We start from the raw sequence: 18564 nt of genomic DNA on the forward strand, positions 1-18564 counted from the left end.
TTTATTCAAATGGAAATGCTCTGAATTTTCCTGTATGGACAGTAGTCTTAGCAACATTGATACTTGGAAGAATTGCAGAGAAATCTGAAATATTTCTAGCTGGGAAGGGTGGCACATTGTCTTAAATGTGTTTAAGATATTTAAATGTGTATTAATTCTTCTAAAATAAGAATCTTCTGTTGCATAGTGCACAAAACATTATATATAGGTACCGTAATGATTTTTTATTTAACCTCAGTTAAGCAGTATTAGCAACAGAATGTAAAGGATGAAGAACTCTTAACCCAGGAGCAAAACACATCAAACATCTGTCAACCTGGTTGGGCTGGAAGTATATCAGAAGCCTTTTGTGTTAGTAGCATTGATGGAAGAGCTCTGCTCACATAGTTTAGGAAAGGATCTTCAGATTACTTCAACCTGTGTGAAAAAGCTCCTGTGCTCACTAGCAGCTGCTGAAGTGCCTTGCCTTCTCTGGAGTTTTTAGATTGAGACTTTGGGCTGCTGTGCAAAAGTTGAAAGGGTGCATTTTTCACCATCTGCTCTCTGCTTTTCTGGTGTGGCACAACTTGTTTTGAAGTAAAAGTAGGTCGTAGGAAAAATTTATTGCTTCCTGTTAAAATATTGTGACCCTTAATGTACTTGGAAATATTGAAAATTCCTTCATGTTTTTTGTCCATATTATGATGTTAAAGACTATTTGCAGCACTGGTTTCCCAGAAAAATCAGCTGTTTTGCTATACACATTTGTGATTTGAATGGTATAATGAATGCTTGGTCTGAATACAGAATAGCACAAGTATCAGGAAACGCTTCATCCATCTACATGCACAAAGCCAATTATGCATAACGGATTATGACATGAAGGGTTTATTACAGTTTGTTTGCAGAAGCATTGAAGAATGGATTTATCTTTGCTCTCAAAGTGCTAGTAGTTCCTAGGGTTACATCTCCCTGGTTAGTAGCTGGTTTTAAATAGGAGGAAGCATAGAGGAAAGCTGTGCTCTACGAAGTCTCCTTTATTTTTAGCATTCCAGAAAATCATATAGTGATTTTGATTGAAAACAGTCCTCATAAACATACAGTATAGGGGATGGTTTCTACAGATAATTTCAATTATTGACAAATGATATTGCATCTACTTATTCAAAGCTAACTTTGAAAACTAGTACTTAGTCTTAACAGTTGTACCACAGTAAAGAGGTTTTACTCTGAGGTTGTTCTCCCCTTCCTCAGCTAAATTCCATCCTTCCAGGTGACTAAGGTGTGTAATGATACAGCTTTTAACCTGGTTTGTGCAAAATGGACTGTATCTGTAGCATATTCTGTCTCCCCAGAGAAACCTACCTCTTCAAGAAATGTATTTGGTTAGTTCCATTTTGCACACAGGTAGGTATGTGTGCATAAGTAGAGGTTACAAAAATATATATTGTATATTTATAACATACTCCCTTAATTTTTTTTTACGCAAAAGGAGCTGGACTATTCCTGTCAGCAATATGAGAGAAAAGGGCTGTATGCGGCAGCTGTGCTATGGACAACAGGGGCTGCACACATGCTCTTATGCGTTCTAAAATACAAAAGGAATACTTTTTCTTCTTGATTTTTTTTTTTGGTATGATTGCTACACTGCCCTATGATGATAATGGCATTCACTGGTCACTTTAGGTCACTGCTTTGTATTTTCCCCTTCTGTTTTACAGCATGAGCAGTTAACTATTTTTTTCATTGAAATGGGATATATAGAAAAGATGTATGTAAACAATTTGTACTTAATAAAGTTTTGATGCCTGTCTCAGCTAGTGTATCTCAACTCCAATTATAAATATTAAATATGATTAAAATAGATACTAAACCAGTAGGAAAATTAAGTGCCAGGGAAGACTCCAGGGAAGCCGATGGAAAGATAATGGATGTATTCAGTTGAACAAAGAGAATATTTTCTGCTCAGAATTCTAGAAAACGTGACAAGTCGCAAGCAGTGGTTGAGTGGTTTTCATCAATGGATTGGGTTGTTAACTAGTTTAATACAGCATAATTAACAGATTTGAAGCTTCTCTGTTTTACATCCTTTAGAAACCCCTAGGGAAGATGCAACTCTTCTTATGCAATTTAATGGGAAGATGCAATTCTTCTTATGCAATTTAATGTCATTCTTGACTGACAAAGTAAATGTTTATTCTAGGAAGAGACAATCAGTAAAAGAGGAATACAGAATGTGAATCTCATTTTTCTTTGAGAATGCAAGTGCTTGGATTCTCTTTCTTTAAGGTATACTTAGTGTATTTGAAGATTTAGGTTAGATATTAGGAAAAATTTCTTTACTGAGAGGGTTGCCAGACATTGGAATAGGCTGCCCAGGGAAGTGGTTGAGTCACCATCCCTGGAGGTATTCAAAAAGTGTGTAGACAGGGTACACCATAGCATAGTTTAGTAACATGGTTTAGTGGACATGGATGATGGTTGGACTCGATGATCTTGAAGGTCTTTTGCAACCTAAATGATTCTATGATTCTATGATTCATAAGTGGATGCTAGCAATGCTTTGACATAGGTTTTTCTTACACTGCTTCTTTTCTGGATGCATTTTGAAGGTTTTGGTTGCAATGGCCATGAATTTCATTTTCTTATTCCTCATTTCCACGTGCAAACTGTTCTCAGGTGGCAGCACTTTCACAAATGAGAATAGAATCCATGAGGTGGCAGGATCTCAGAGTGTTTTACTTGTGGGAGGCCTTATTCGTGTAGCTGAAAATATTCTGTAAAAGCTTCACTGGGAAACACATGGAAAAGTTTGTAAGTGCAGAAATAAGCTTCCATTTGGCAGATACTAAATAGGGCACTAGTTGACAACAAGGTAAACATCTGCAACAACTAGTAAAATCATCGCCATGTGGTGTTTCTAAGAAAATAAACTAAGGAGCTGCTGCTCTGTTATCAGTTTCTATGAGTCGGTTTTTTTCCGGACTAGGAACCTGAACATAGAGAAGGTTCTTTCATTTCTTTTCTTACTTTCCTCTTAAAAAAAGTCAGTATAACACAGCACTAATGATGCGTTTCACACCTGTGATTCACCCTCCGTCTTTCCCCCACTGGAGTAGGTCTGGAAATCAATAGGTAAAAAGAGATAGGACCCTATTGCAGGACTCTGTTGGATGGAGCCCATCGTGGTTATGAAATATACGGGAATTTGGATCAGATTTTTGAAAGTCCAAATTTAAACCAGTGTCCTTGCCATGACCGTAGAGGGAACATTTCTAACAGCACACTCCAAGTCTTAGATGTTGTATACGTGACATAGTTGTGCACTTCCTAGAAGAAAGAAATAGTTTGTCTCTCTTTAAAAAAGGCCTAGACTAGGAAAAGTCATTACTTTTTTTTCCGAACACGTCATTCTTCTGACACCAGCTGCATGCTACCTTCTGTTAACCCAGTTTTATTTTAGTAAGAAGTATCTGAACCAAGAATTCTGGTACTTGCAGTAAATGTGGTACATTTAATATTTCTAAAAATGAACCTAGAATCTAATCAAAACCATTAGACATCATGACTGTTGTGCTAAATCTTAAATGTACCACTGGAATGAAATCTTTGGTCCTTAAGGTAGTTAGTATACAAGGAAGAGAAGAAATGTAAGGAATGGTGTTGTTCTTTAAGTATAATAAGATATTTTGAAACACCCAGCATGATGCAGATAAGGGAGATGTATTGACCTGATATGTCTGATCTCAATGAGAAAAAAATGGAATAAATTCAGAAAAGCCACAATCTAAGGATTTAAAAAAAAAATACCCTAATGCATGACAGGTAAAAAATCAACTTATTCTTTAAATGCTAATTAAAAAAGCTGTCTGAGGACAGAGCTGGCTGGTTGAGAACACTAGGACTTGCAGGGTTGTCTGTTTTCATATTTATTGCCATGCAGAAAATGTTGTTATGGAAACCAAATATATGCTATTTCTTAAATAAATGTTCTCCCAAGGCCTCTGGAACAAAGAAAAGAAATTGAAGCCATTAGTGTTATTGTTGCTGTTGGCTGCCTGAAATCACAAAGCTGGGATTGTAATTGATACTGAGAATCCAAGGATTTTGACTTCCTGGTTTTATAGTAAACAGGTAGAAAGCCAACATCATTGTCATCTGCTTCTTAATCACTATGACAAACTGTGAATGGGTCCCCATGGTCCCTCTGCTTAAAGAATCTTGAGGTTTTCCCTCGTTTGGGAAGCCTGCAAGCCAAGAATATTTTATGTGGAGATTCACCAAGTGAATTTGCCCTATAATGTGGTAAACCTGAATCTTAGCTTTGTAGCAGGGTCTCTTGCAGTTGTTTCCTGAAACCAGCTTGAGATGGATTGATGCTGCATAGGTTTTCTGAATGGATCTGGACCCTCATGCACTTTGAAAGAATCCATGCTTGGTTTGTAGGCATTTTGCCTTTAGTTCTGCGGGAACTCATCAAACTCAAGAATTCAGAAAAAACCTGGAGGTATTTTCTAGAGAAACTTTTCTCCTCTAGAAATTTCCCATATGCTTCAGTTATGGTACAGGAAAGTCGTGGTTTAACCCCAGCCAGCAACTAAATACCACGCAGCTGCTCACTCACTCCCCCCGCATCCAGTGGGATGGGGGAGAAAATCAGGAAAAGAAGTAAAACTCCTGGGTTGAGATAAGAACGGTTTAATAGAACAGAAAAGAAGAAACTAATAATGATAATGATAACACTAATAAAATGACAACAGTAGTAATAAAAGGATTGAAATGTACAAACGATGCGCAGGGCAATTGCTCACCACCCGCCGACCGACACCCAGCCAGTCCCCGAGCCGCGATTCCCTGCCCCCCCTTCCCAGTTCCTAAGCTAGATGGGATGTCCCATGGTATGGAATACACCGTTGGCCAGTTTGGGTCAGGTGCCCTGGCTGGGCATGAGAAGCTGAAAAATCCTTGACTATAGTCTAAACACTACTGAGCAACAACTGAAAACATCAGTGTTATCAACATTCTTCACATACTGAACTCAAAACATAGCACTGTACCAGCTACTAGGAAGACAGTTAACTCTATCCCAGCTGAAACCAGGACAAGGAATAATCATGACGGAAAGGTAAAACTTCAAGGAAGTTTCTGATCGTGTTGTAAGGAGTGGATGAGAATCATATGGTGACAGTTGAAGTCAGGTAGATCAAGCCTTGGTCCAGCATATAATTTTAAGCAGTGAGATTGATGAAGTGTGACTGATGGCTGAAGTTATCACAAAGACAGTGGACTTCTCACTTGAAATTCTCAAGGCCAAATCGGTTCTTTTAGAATTCTTTGGTTTATTCATTGTGAAAATGGAGAGACCAGTCAGGATGTATGACTGGCATTGGTCCTTTCTGGGAACAGGTTTTATGGCCTTGAATCTGTTTCATTTTCCTTTTTTTCATGAGCCATAAGCAGCAGAGAATTATTTATTTTGTTAGTAGGCACTAGGAAAACCCGTTCAGATGGTGAATGCATTAGAATCCAGTGCCTTGTATAGGCATCTGTAACACCAAGAAAAAGATTTTGTAATGCATTCTTTTGTGATGCATAATTTGTTTTTGGATGCCCTGCATTCATGGAAATAAAAGTCAGAATGAAACTGTCAGGAGCTATCAGAACATGTTTTCCAGATTTATACTGAAAACAGCAGTTGTAATCCTTAAATGATTAGAGGAATATCCTTTAGAAGTGGGGAGGCAATACTTCACCTGTATTATCACTGCAATGACAAGAATGTTATCGGAATTCCATTTCTAGTTCCAAACATCAAAAGTGAGAGCAAAACATTAAAAGGGATTCAGGAAAGGGCTATGAAAAAAATGAAAGCTCTGGAAAATATGGCTTGTAATAGTAGATTGAACTTTGTTCAGTCTCTTTATTTGGGAAAGAATAAGAAGTAAGTTGACGTTAGTCAAAATGTATTTATCCGTACTGAGAAGGTCTGAAATCTGACAATGTCAATATATTTTACTGTGATTTTACTTTTGAGCTATAGCATTAGCATTAGGAAATAGTTTAGTCTTTCAAATCAACCATTGTGTGATCTGCAGTCAACTACAATTCAACTGTAACTGTGCCTTATAAATTCATTTTAAGCAATCTTTAGGTGATTTGTGAAAAGGTAGACTATTAAGAGTATTTTCAGTGTAAGAAGCCTGTGTTTCTTGCTTCTTTCATTAAAATAAGTATTTTCTTATCTTTGGGATAATATTTCAGTAGAATCAGGAGAGTACATTGGCTGTTTAAGAATACTCTGCGAGGTGTCTTGTATTATCCATGTAAACCTGTACAGACGTTTCCTTGAGGTGCAGCTGTGATGTTCATTTTGTCATTCAACTAGTAGAGTAGTAGACTAAAACAGAACACTGAAGGAAATTCATTTCTCTGATATTCTTTACATTTATCCATTTAGTCATAACATGTTTGCTTTAAAAGGGTCTCTGTTCCAATTCACTTTATATAAGTCTCTTCTATAATTGTTAGGGATAAGAAAAGTGTTGATTATAGGGGTTTTTTTTCAAGTTCTACAAAGATTAATATTATTCCACATTTGAAAAGGTAATACAAACTTGGAATCCAGCAAACAAGAATGTAAATGTAAATATGAGTGTGAATTGGTGCTTCAGGAGTGTATATACAAATTCGTATCTTTTCTGATTTGTCAAGCATAACTGAGTCCCTCAGGGAAATTATGCTTGGCCAGTCATTCTGGTGAATATGCAGAAATACTGAGAAAAATAACTGAAATAACTGGTCCTGTGTTGGTAATGTTTTGGGTGTTTTGTTTTTTGTGGGTTTTTTTTTTAGTTTGTGCTGGTAACAATCCACCCAGATTGACTAATTTCAAATCGCAGCATGTATGAAAACATCTTTCCCTTAGCTTTAGATACTGGATTACTTCTGTTCCTATCTTATATTTTCTGTAATCATTTTTCTTTTAGGAAATTGCTTTGGGAATTACCCATCAGACTGCAATTTTAAGGATAATTTTTGCTAAATGGGATGTCACATCTTCAAATGTTCTTCTTTTGTTTAAAGCTTTTTCCACATTCATCTTTTAGAACCTTTTATTCATCTTTAACTCTTGAATGACCTTTGTCAGCTGTCACCGTCAACTAGGGATCACTGTTCTTGACAGTTGCTGTCAGTTCTGAAGAGATGTAATTCCCTATGCCATATTCCACAGGGCTGGAAAACCCATCTCTGAACTGTGGAATACATCAAGGAATAAAAACAACCACCCACATGCACAGTAAATACTATTTCTTCAGAAAATAACTTGCCCTACTTTCTGTCTAAAATAGTCACAAATATTTAATGTGCCACAAGTTTAAAATAGATCAGAGTGATATTTGGATCATATAATAAAAGGAATGGTGAAAGGTCCACATATTCTGGCTTGGTTAGAGATTCTGTGTGGTGCAGTTAAGCACAAAAATATGGGGAGATTGTTGTTGACTGGTAGAAGTAACTAATAGCTTTTTGAAAGGGGAGTACATTTTCAATTAATCCACCTGGTTCTTAAAAGGACTGCTAAGCAATAGAAAGGTTCCTAATGCTTATAGTAAGATTATTGAAAAAACTCTAAGATCAGGATTCATTTAAAGTTAAAAAGTCATATTAGAAAAAGCCCTCCAGCTAAATAATTTATTCATATCCTAAACAATAGTTTCTGATTTCTGCAGTGAATAATGCATGATACTGTCTTTGTAGTATTTACCAAGGAATTTTTCACAAATTTGTAATAATTAAATAATTTGGATGTGTTGTGTAACTATACTAATTGGTGTTAATTGGAGGTTTTGAGCATGTACCTATTGTAATGGTATTTGACCAAGCAACCTAGAGTTCAGCAAATCATCAGAGAACCAAATTATTTGAGAATGTCCCTGAATTTTCACTAGGTTGACAACTTAAAGGATATGTCTGATTCAGAATTACATTATCCTTAATTTTATTTTTTAGTTTCTCAGCTGGAAATGTAGGAAAACATTAGAAGCCAGGACAATGCATTGGCTGTTTAACACGATCATAATTTTTGAAAAATTTTGAAACATAAGAACATGTTGAAGAGGTTAGACTGGTACTTAAATGTAATGAAGGATTTGGGACCCAATGGCATAGCTTTATTGCTGGTCAGAAAACATAAACAGCCAAATCAAACTCTTAAATCTCCTAAATTTGTGTGCTTAAGTGTGTCCATGTTTCTGTGTGTGTGTGTGCCTGCATGTCCACATATATAGAGAGAACTATACTCACGCATGTTCAAGATATTAATTTAATATACGTATTCTGATTTATTTATTTTTTTTAATAAATTAAGGTTGCTAGGATGAATCAGTACTATTCACTGCTGTTAAATCTGTCTGTTATGGACTTGGGATCATTTCTCAAGGGTGCTGGAAGACAGAGGTACAGCAGGAGAAACTCACAGATTAATTCTTTCTTCCTCCTTTCTGTTCTGCGTGACTATCATGGAGGGGTATAGTATGAGAGGGAATGGTGAGCTCTTAGCCCTTTTCTCTTCCATTCTCATTTTCTTCCTGTTCTTTAATCTATAGGTTTACTGTGCAGTCTTGGAGAATGAGGGACCCAAATTGTGACTGATAAAGTGATGAGTTGTCTTTTCCACTTACTATGTGCCTCTTCGTTTGTGTGTTTGCATAAAAATAAGGAGTAATCTGGCAAAACCTCTTTTCCCATTAAGAATCAGACAAAAGAGGGAAAACAGTTACTTCTGTAGCTTTTGAGGAATACAGTAAGCATAAGATTCAATGAGGGAAACTTTTGTTAAAAAATTATCTACTGTTCTATGAATGTTACCTCCTGGGAGCAACAGGGAGCTTAAAATTCATGACACTAGAATGGAGATCTGACAGCAGGTGGAACTGGTGGGACTGGTAATGAGAGATGTTGTGATACCAATAACCCAACAGGTGATTGCTGAGTGCTAATCTTTGCTTTTTATTTTCATCTTCAGCCATGCATTTTCTACTCAAGCTGTAATCATAATGTGTTAAATTTCAGCTCAACTGCAAAATATTTTATAATTTTTTTTATTTTACTTTTTTTCACTAACTATTTTCTAACTAGCAAACTAATTTCACTATGTTGTATGTGGAGACAAGAGGGACAGCCTTGCATCTGAGGGAAATACTTTTAGTCTTCCCTATAACTAAACGCAAAAAATTTCAGTTCCAGACCTCAAGAGACATGCTTTTCATATGCATACACAGTAACTTATCGGCTGGAAGGTTCATTCTGTTCAGAGAATCAGAAGGATTGTAAGCTATGTACAAAACTGAAAATAAGGAGAATGCTGCTTTCCTTCCACCTGATTGCTACCTGGAGGAAATTAGCCCTAAGATCTGTGGACTGAGGAAAGAATCAACATTTCTTTTTCTGTTTCTTCCTCAACATACTAAAATGCCAAAGAAATTATTCAGCTTTTAAGAATGAAACTCTCACAATGAAACCTGAAATTCAGTTGAACTGTAAGTGGGCAACCAAGGGGGAGTTTCATGTGGTTTTCTCTCTGTGTTTCTTTCGGGAAGTCCAAACCATCAGAGAAGTCAAATCTTAAAAGCTTCAATAGGCTGACATTACTGATTAATAAGAAGCTGCTTCCACAGCCCAGCAATACTAAAAGCTAAGACCAACCTAGTCCCAAATGAACAATCTTCTGTCTAAGAGTCTTATTCTGCCATAAATCTGCAGGTCCATCTCTCATTGATGTCAGTGGAAATTCTCTGGTAAATAAGAGTAGTATCTGTCCCTAAGGAATTACATGATTTAGATGTCAAAGGACAATAAAAGAAACATGTAACAATTGAAACAAATTAGTCATTTCACAAACATTAAGTGCCTTTTATACTGGTGAAATAGATGTAAAAGGAATATGATATTGATTTTAAAGTAAAAATCCAGACAAGTTTTTTTTCAGAGAAACAATCTGAAGATATTTGAACAATGTCATTAATATGGTTAACAACTAGAGCATGAAAATTTAGTTGTAATGATGAAACAGAGAAGGTTCCTAACAGTTGAAGATATCCCCAAAAAGAGAGACACAGGCCTTTTTTTTTTCCCCACAGATGTGCCTTTTACTATTATCACTTTTTGAATACACTGTAGACTATGTACCACAACCACAGCTCTGTCTCCTTTTACCTTTTCCTGACAAGCCTATTTATTAGGTTGCTGGCAAATTTCCAGCCACCTCCAGCAGTGAAAGTTCATTAGCTGTGTATAGAACAGGGCAGTCTATCAAGTTGTGAGATTAAATTGGTGATGAGAAAATATTTCAGGATTTGCGACCAAATTACAAATAACTTCTTCTTTAAAGTTCAATTTGGGATTGAGATTTAGATTTAATTTTATCCATCTCTAGTTCAAAGTTTAAAGGGAAATTACCACAAGTACATTCAAATGCTTGTCTTTCCATCTCTCTCTTTCATCACCTGTCACAGAGAATTCTTGCTTGAACAGAACTACTTATCAATACTGGTCAGAAAAAAAAAGAAGAAAAGTTTTTTTTTAAATTCATTTTCAGTATGTTTCCTATGTTTCTTAATTAATTTTTAAACAAAAAAATCTAACTAGACCTATTAGAAAAGCTCTTCAGAATTAAAAAAATATATTCCCTTTCAATCAATTTTGACATCTTTCAAGTTTTCTGATTATTTTTTAGACAACCCAGCTGTACTCCACACTGCTTGTTTCTCTTGAAAGCAAAATACACAGAAAAAAAAAAAATCTGAAGTGTTTTTTGGGCCTTGTAACAATCTGAGAAAAGAGGAAGAGAACACGAGCAGAAAGTATATCAAGCTAGAAGCAATGATACTACTTATAAGATGATTACTTTGGGAACTTTGGTGCTGGAAATTGTTTTATATTATTGGAAAACATGTACAGTGTTGTGAAGGGCAAATAAGAAGCAAAACTTAAAGAGGGACAACTTCCAATCTTGATTAAAGTGGTAGTGTCACCAGAATAGAATCAGACTTCTACTACTACTAGTTTGGAAGGAAAAAAAATAACCAGTCAGCATTAAAAAAAAATAAATTGTATTTAGCATAATTTTATAAAAATTTCCAGATGCCAAATAATGGAAAATTTGCAAGAAGTCACAGGACCCATTCTTGTGTAAAATTCTGAATTACGTATTTCTATTACTAGTATCAAAGCATTTGCACATCCTTTTGAAATTAGCATTCTCTTTTATTTTGATTAAATACTTATTCCACAAAAACATCACAGAGAATTAAGGAAATTAAAGTAGTTTTGTATCAATGGCATTGTGACTGATTATTTCAATATCCTGTAAGTTAAGAAATGCCATTTAGTGATGATGAAGTTCCCAGAAAAACCTTTTTGTAAGAGTAAAGAGTGACTGATGTATAGTACCAAAAGACTAGTCAGACGATAAAAAAGGTTGGTTTGTGTATCTCTGTTGGAATAGAATGTGTGGGCACATAGTCCTCCAGGGATTGCATAGCCTAGTTAATAGCCACTGGCCTTTAATTTGTATGACTTAAGTGTCAGAATATTAGGCTGAAAATTTGTAATTGAAAAGGAAATGTTTCCTGTATTGCATTTATTATATTTGTTCAGCTGTAATTGCTATCCTCAACTTTGCCATCATCTCATGTGTAAGAGATTAAAACAAACATAAAACCAAGTGTTGGTTACAGACACTGTTTTGACACCCTCACTCATGTAATGTAAATCTCTTCAAGAAAAAAGTCCTGTTGAATGAAGGTATTATTTTGTAACCTATAAAGTTTATTAGACAAATTCCTCATGTCACCTGCAAAATTTGGGGTTTTGTAGCTTAGAGTGAAAAGCCAGAATGAAGGCTGATACATTTCAAGTTCTATGATGAATGCCATGATATAAACGATGTGTAAATCCTCTGGCACTACCTGTCCACTGCCTTAGTACTCATATAATTTGTGCCATTTTGAAATGACTGAAATTTCATATAGGCTCCTGTGGCTATGAATTGTACTAGACTTTTGGATACCCTTAACCAATAAGAAACAGTGAGCACCAGAATTAGGTGAAGTGCAGACCACTTAGACCCTATCCCAAATGCAAGTAACAGACAAACTGGTTGTGCTGATTCTTTTAACCTATGCATCCCTCTGGATTTCCCACTATTGCATATAATTTCATTTAGTGATGATGTAATTTGTGATACAGGTTATGTCTACTCATGAAAGTCTGTGTAGCTGACAAAGTGGTGTAATTTATGCTATCATTGAATTTGAATTATACGCTGAGGAAGGTGAGGGTAGTACAGTAGGAAAGAGACTATTGTAGTAGCTTAATTGCCTGTTGTTCCCCTAAATAACTTCTTTCTCACAGTGAAGACAATTCTAGTTTCAGATACTGCTTTCAGAAGTGCTCTTCCAGATGTTAGCTGCTAACCTTACCGTATCAGTTACTAAAGCAGTACCTTGTAGTGAATGTCTCTGGGCAAAGTTACATTGCTGTTCTGTTAGGAAGTGACTCTGGAGTTTGAGTAAACCAGTTGTGTTACTTGCATCAAAATCCTGAATGTGGTGATAACAGCAACGCCTGAGTTTACCTGTTCTACTTAATGATGTGCCTTATTTGAGCTAATATCTTTCGAGAAAGACATGGAGGTTCACAGCGCCTCTCTGAACTAAGCAGCTGTGGTATGACATGTTTTCTGCAAGATCAACAGCAATTTGCAGTCTACTACTGAGTTCAGCATACTTAGTGCGGTGAAGGTGTCATCTGCAAAATGATTTGGTAGTTTCTTGCAATGGCACTGAAACTGAGCTCTGATTCAGTAGTTGAATTGCCCTTGTGTTTTTCCTGTGTTGCATTAGATTTCTGTTGCAGACAAAGCCTGAAGAAACTGTAATACTTCGACAAAGCTACAAGTCTGTGGCAGATACTGATTAAAATAAATATACCCTCTTAACTAAAGCCTGCATCATTTTTCTTAGTAATGGATTCTTTGCAGATGCTAGTTTATTGGATATTTCATCATTGTGTTTATCATTGCAAACGTAAGATATTTGCGATAGTGCAGTTAATGAAAATCATGAACTGCATTAAATACCATTATTTAAAAAATCAGTCTTTAGTGAGGCTGTGTATTCAAAGATCTCTTGTTCTGTTGCTTAGACCTCTTGTTCTGTTGCTTACTGAAATAAATCAGGAAAACGTTAATAACAAACCATAATCCTTATCACTACTTCCAAGAACGCTGGAAAGGTTTACAAAGCTTTTGAGGTAAACATGTCAGATGACTCTTCTGCTGTTGTTGAATGTACATCAATCAGTTCTACAGGTTAACCCAAGGCAACTGTCACTTGTTTTTCTTCCAGTTCAGTTGATTAGTGGCTGACATGACTCATTTTCGCCCATCTTTAAAATTAGTTTAGAGCTTTGAAAAAGACTTTCGGAACACCAAATCAAAAGAGAGAGAAATAATTTTTGAAATGTAGTATTATATCTCAAATGTTTTCCCAGTCTGAAATCTAAAGAGAAAGATCTCATGATATAAATTTATTTATGTGTGGTCTTTTACATACTGCTGAAGAAACGGCAACACATCACAAAACCAGAGAGCCACTTCTAATTCCATGTCACTGTGGATGATAATGCCATTTCCTTATAGGGAAAGTATTTTTTCTACAAGAACTACACTCTTCTGTTTAAGTGTATTTGGTATATACTCCAGTTATTATTTTCAACTTCAACCTGCATATTTCAAGTAATATAACAGAATATTTTAAAATCTTATTTAGTAATGTGCAAAACCACAGATCCATCTAATTAAACTTTTAAATCTGTCCTGTGGAGTTCCTCAAATGCTGAAAATATTCTATAATTCTATAAATTGTATTATATAACATATCAATAAAAGATTTCCCAACAGTTTCCTGCTTCTTGGTAGTAGATAGGACTAGATGCTTCGAAGGAAGCTGTAAGATTACTTCTGCAGACAGATGGGGAGTAATGTGACCCACATTAGGTCACATTGGATCTTCAATAGATTATATTGACTTAGAAACTGAACCTTAAAATGTGAAGCTTAGTGATTTCCTGCAATTTTGTTATCACATTCATGGATATTTACACAACTGTACATGTTCATCTTGATTTTTATTAAATTTGTGACCTTTGCAACAATTAAAACAAACCCAGTTATTTTCAATTTTCCACCTTTCCTTTTTATTGAATGCTTCCTTTTCACTGTGTCATTAAAAAAACCCCAAGACCCTAATTTTGCTTTCTCTACACCATTTATCCTGTACTCTTTTATTATATAACTCCTTTGATCATTTTCATCAGTGTTCTCTGACATCATGGCAGATAATTCATGGGCATACTTTTTCGCAGACCAGACTGAAAAAAAATGCTTTCAGCAGAAACTTCTTTCTAAATCACAGTTGCTAAGTTTCCATTGATATAATAAAGACATAATTATTTATGTCTCCTTGGAAACTTGTTTTTTAAAAATATATACTGTTTTATATTAACAATGATAGGTTTTATTTTAATTTGCTTCCAGAAAAGCTTCTATGTTGACATAGAAGATATTGACATAGAAGTTTAGTTAAGACATTGAATTGACTTAGACATTATTGACATAGAACTTTAGTTGCAAAAGATCATTCATCTGCAACTGTAGTTAATAATTTCTGGAAAAAATTAGAGTGCCTTCACTTGGGGAATACCTGTGGCAATGTTCTCCTCTCCCATTCATTTGTCCTATTTCAGATAGTCCCCATCTGAGAGAGGAGATGAGGAGTAGCTTCTTGTAGCTTGTTTGTAAGCAGATGGCTGAGTACTTACTGAAAGATTCAAGGTATGAATTTATACTGGATACTTCCTGGGATCATTTCAAGGTAGCTGTTGTGGTTTAACCCCAGCTGGCAGCTAAGCACCACACAGCCAGCTGCTTGCTCACTCTCCACCCCAGTGGGATGGGGAAGAGAATCAGAAGGGTGAAAGTAAGAAAACTCATGAGTTGAGATAAGAATATTTTAATAAGTGAAAATAATAATAATAATAATGATGATGAAATGATGATGATGATGTAATGAAAAGGAAAATAACAAAAAGAGAAATAAAACCCAAGAAAAAAAAAAGTGATGCAAATGAAAAACAATTGCTCACCACCAATTGACCAATGCCCAGCCTGTTCCTGAACAGCGGCCCCCCAGCCAGCTTTCCCCCCAGTTTATATGCTGAGCATGATGTCATACGGTATGGAATATCCCTTTGGTCAGTTTGGGTCAGCTGTCCTGGCTGTGTCCCCCCCACTAGCTTCTTGTGCACCCCCAGCCTCAGGGCTGGCAGGGCAGCATGAGAAACTGAAAAGTCCTTGATTTAGTGTAAGCACTGCTCAGCAACAACTAAAACATCAGTGTCTTACCAATTTTATTCTCATCCTAAATCCAAAACAACAGTATACCAGCTATGAGGAAGAAAATTAACTCTACCCCAGCTGAAACCAGGACAGTAGCAAAAAAAGAGCAAATCATTAGCAATGTTTTATCAAAATTTGACAAAACTACAACGTAATGTCCCTTTGTGTATGATTTGGGAATATTTTGTGAACTCTAATTTAGCAAGGATAATCTAGAATGTAGAGTAGTTTAATGGGACTTTTGAAATTTGAGTTCATTTTCTGGTTCACCCCCAAGACTTCTACATAATGTATTCTGTTTAAAATGAATGCATGACTTTCCATCTCAGAGGGCTGGTAAATAGATAAAACTTGTAAGGACTCCAGAGTGCACAGATACTCTGCTGATGTGCAATATTAATATCTAGTTCAGCATCTAACTCTGCGTTTTCTACGCAAAGGCATACTCTGATTTAAATGGTATTAGCGGTGTGCATGAAGTTAAGCATGTCCATAAATGTCTGCAAGGCTTTAGTTATTCAGTGCACTCATTATCTCAATTTGTTGTTTCGTGGAATTGTTCCAAGTATCTCATCTAATCAGATCCTCCTGGAGGCACAACGTATGCCCACAATAGCATGAGCTATATATAGCTCCTTCCACAACTATGAAAGATCAATGGAATATTTTTATTGCCAGTGCATGCATGTGTCTGTGAATTATCCTGTAGGAAATAAAATCCCTCAATGAGATCATGTTGTGAATTCTAATGGGTATAAAGCTGAGGTAGAAGTGTAATTTTTTGCATAAAAGCACTATAATTAAATGTGATGTATAAACAAATATGTAGCAATGTATTATAAATAATATAAAATAGATATAAGTATATATTTATAGACTGATATAATTCTATTTAAAAATAAGGTTGACGCTATTTCTTGTCTACTGATCACAAATATGATCCACAAATACAGAAAAACAATATCGTTATGCTGAATGAAAATCAGCCAGCTGTTCTTCATTGAAGATGTTTACCCCAGTAGCAAAGCATGTTTGTTTCAGGTACTTCTTAATGACTAACCTTTAGTATTTAAGCTTAAAATGCAGATGGCAAATAGCCCAAATAATTCTATTCTCAGTAATGCTGTTGTAAATCTGTTGAATTACTCTATATTATTGAAAGTAGAGTAGAATGTGACAAAATATTATGGCCTATTTCTGCTGCTTTTGTTGCTTTCATCTACAAAGGCAGTCATAGGAATCGATGAAAGCATGTATGAAGTATTACTTGAAATGTATAAACACAGCAGAATCTGACTCCTTAGTAGTCAATAGTATTTCTCATTTACCCACTCTATTTGAATTGTTTTCAAACAACAGAACTAAGAAAGTCAATCTTGCCATAGAGCTGGCTGTAAAATGCCAATATTAATATTACTAAATATCATTACCTGCTGAATGAATTAAGCATGAAGCAGTTGAAAATGAGTTGGCTGGCATTCCGAATCCTTTAATGAATGTCTTTGTTTCTAGGCATACAATTCCCTCTTGGCCTTGCCATTCAATGTATTTTCACACCAGCTGAAAAAATGGTGCTGTGACAATAAACATTTTTTTTCCTATGTCATTTTTATCAGACATAGTTCAGAATAACAAGATGGAAGAATTCAGATACTGTTAAGACTTTCAAGTAATGGAGAATATCAATGAATGCAATTTCAAATGAACTTAATGCGTCTGAAATGCCAGATGCAGTATTAGTTATGATGGTGGGGAACTAATATAGTTTATGTTGATTTTGAATTTGATCAGCATTTTATTTAAATAATACGTAAATGGTCTACATCTATGCACACGCATATACTCACTTTATCAAAAGGACATTGGTTAGGTAATGTAGTCAATGTTGTTATTTTAATTGCTGTTAATGAAAATTCCAGGTTTCAGCTGATAATCATATTTAGCTCTAGATACTCTCAGATTTTCAAGGTAAAATTAAAGTAGATTTTCAAAACTATTTTATTCAGGAAAAAAAAACCCACTTTAAATATAATTTTCATTTACTTCTTTACTTCCTATGTGTTCATTTGAACATACCCCTACTTGCAAACACATGGAAGCTCTGAAAAGGCTTGAAGTTGCAGATGAGTTACAGGTAACAAGACTATAAAAAATGACCAGACAGTATGGTTTCTTTAGCTAAAATACCACTGTGTTTCTTCTTTGCATGTATTCTCATAGTGGCTGGGGAAGCCTGGTATTTATTTTTTTATCTGGATTTGCTAATAATGTACAGAAGTTTTCCAACTGTATAACTAGAACAGAAAAAAATTGTGTGAGATTAAAGCTTAAAGGTTGCCCAGACTGGTATCCTCTTTTACCTCCCCAAATCCAATCCAGTATCAATGAAAACAGAATTGGCTGCCGTGAAAATAACAGTCAGCTTCTTCCTTTTATTCTTTGTGCTTTCCTTTACCTTTCCATTTCTGTAGGGATGCACATGAGACTGGAAAAATGTTAAAAATATTGAGTATCACTAATTATTCTGCATTCCAAATCAATAACATTTCTATCAGGGATTTGATGCTTACTCCACTAAAAATGGAGTATTGAACCTATAAATGGAAATGATGCCAGTGACAAATAGAAAAAGAGGGCTCTGGCATTGGATCTAAGTCACAATGTATAGTAAAAAAATAACACCCTATTCTAGGTATCCAGTGAAACCCAATTTAATAGTTCTGGTTTTGACACTTCCAGGCATGTTACTTTCTCAATACCTTTACTTAGAATATAAGCCTGCTAATTTCATTGCAAATATTACTGGGGGCATATACATCAGCTGCTGAAGTTTGAAGATCAACTTTGAATAACACAATTTATTATGCAAATACAAAATATTTTTAAGTATTCCTTCAAAGCAGCTGAAGTTAAATTATTTCCTTCCTAAAGTCTATAACTTTCTGTCTACCTTGTGTCCTCTAAGTGTCAAGAAGTAAGAGTGGTAACAAATGCTTTGTTCTTTGTCCTTATCCTGAAACACTGTCATGTGAAAGTATTCTGGAACATCCAGATAAAGGTTGGTCATTTACATAAATTCTGATCCCACTGGTAAAGCAGGTGAATGCAACAAAAGAAATGGATAT

This window comes from Buteo buteo, chromosome 16 (genome assembly GCF_964188355.1).
Source record: "Buteo buteo chromosome 16, bButBut1.hap1.1, whole genome shotgun sequence".
Lineage (NCBI taxonomy): Eukaryota > Metazoa > Chordata > Aves > Accipitriformes > Accipitridae > Buteo > Buteo buteo.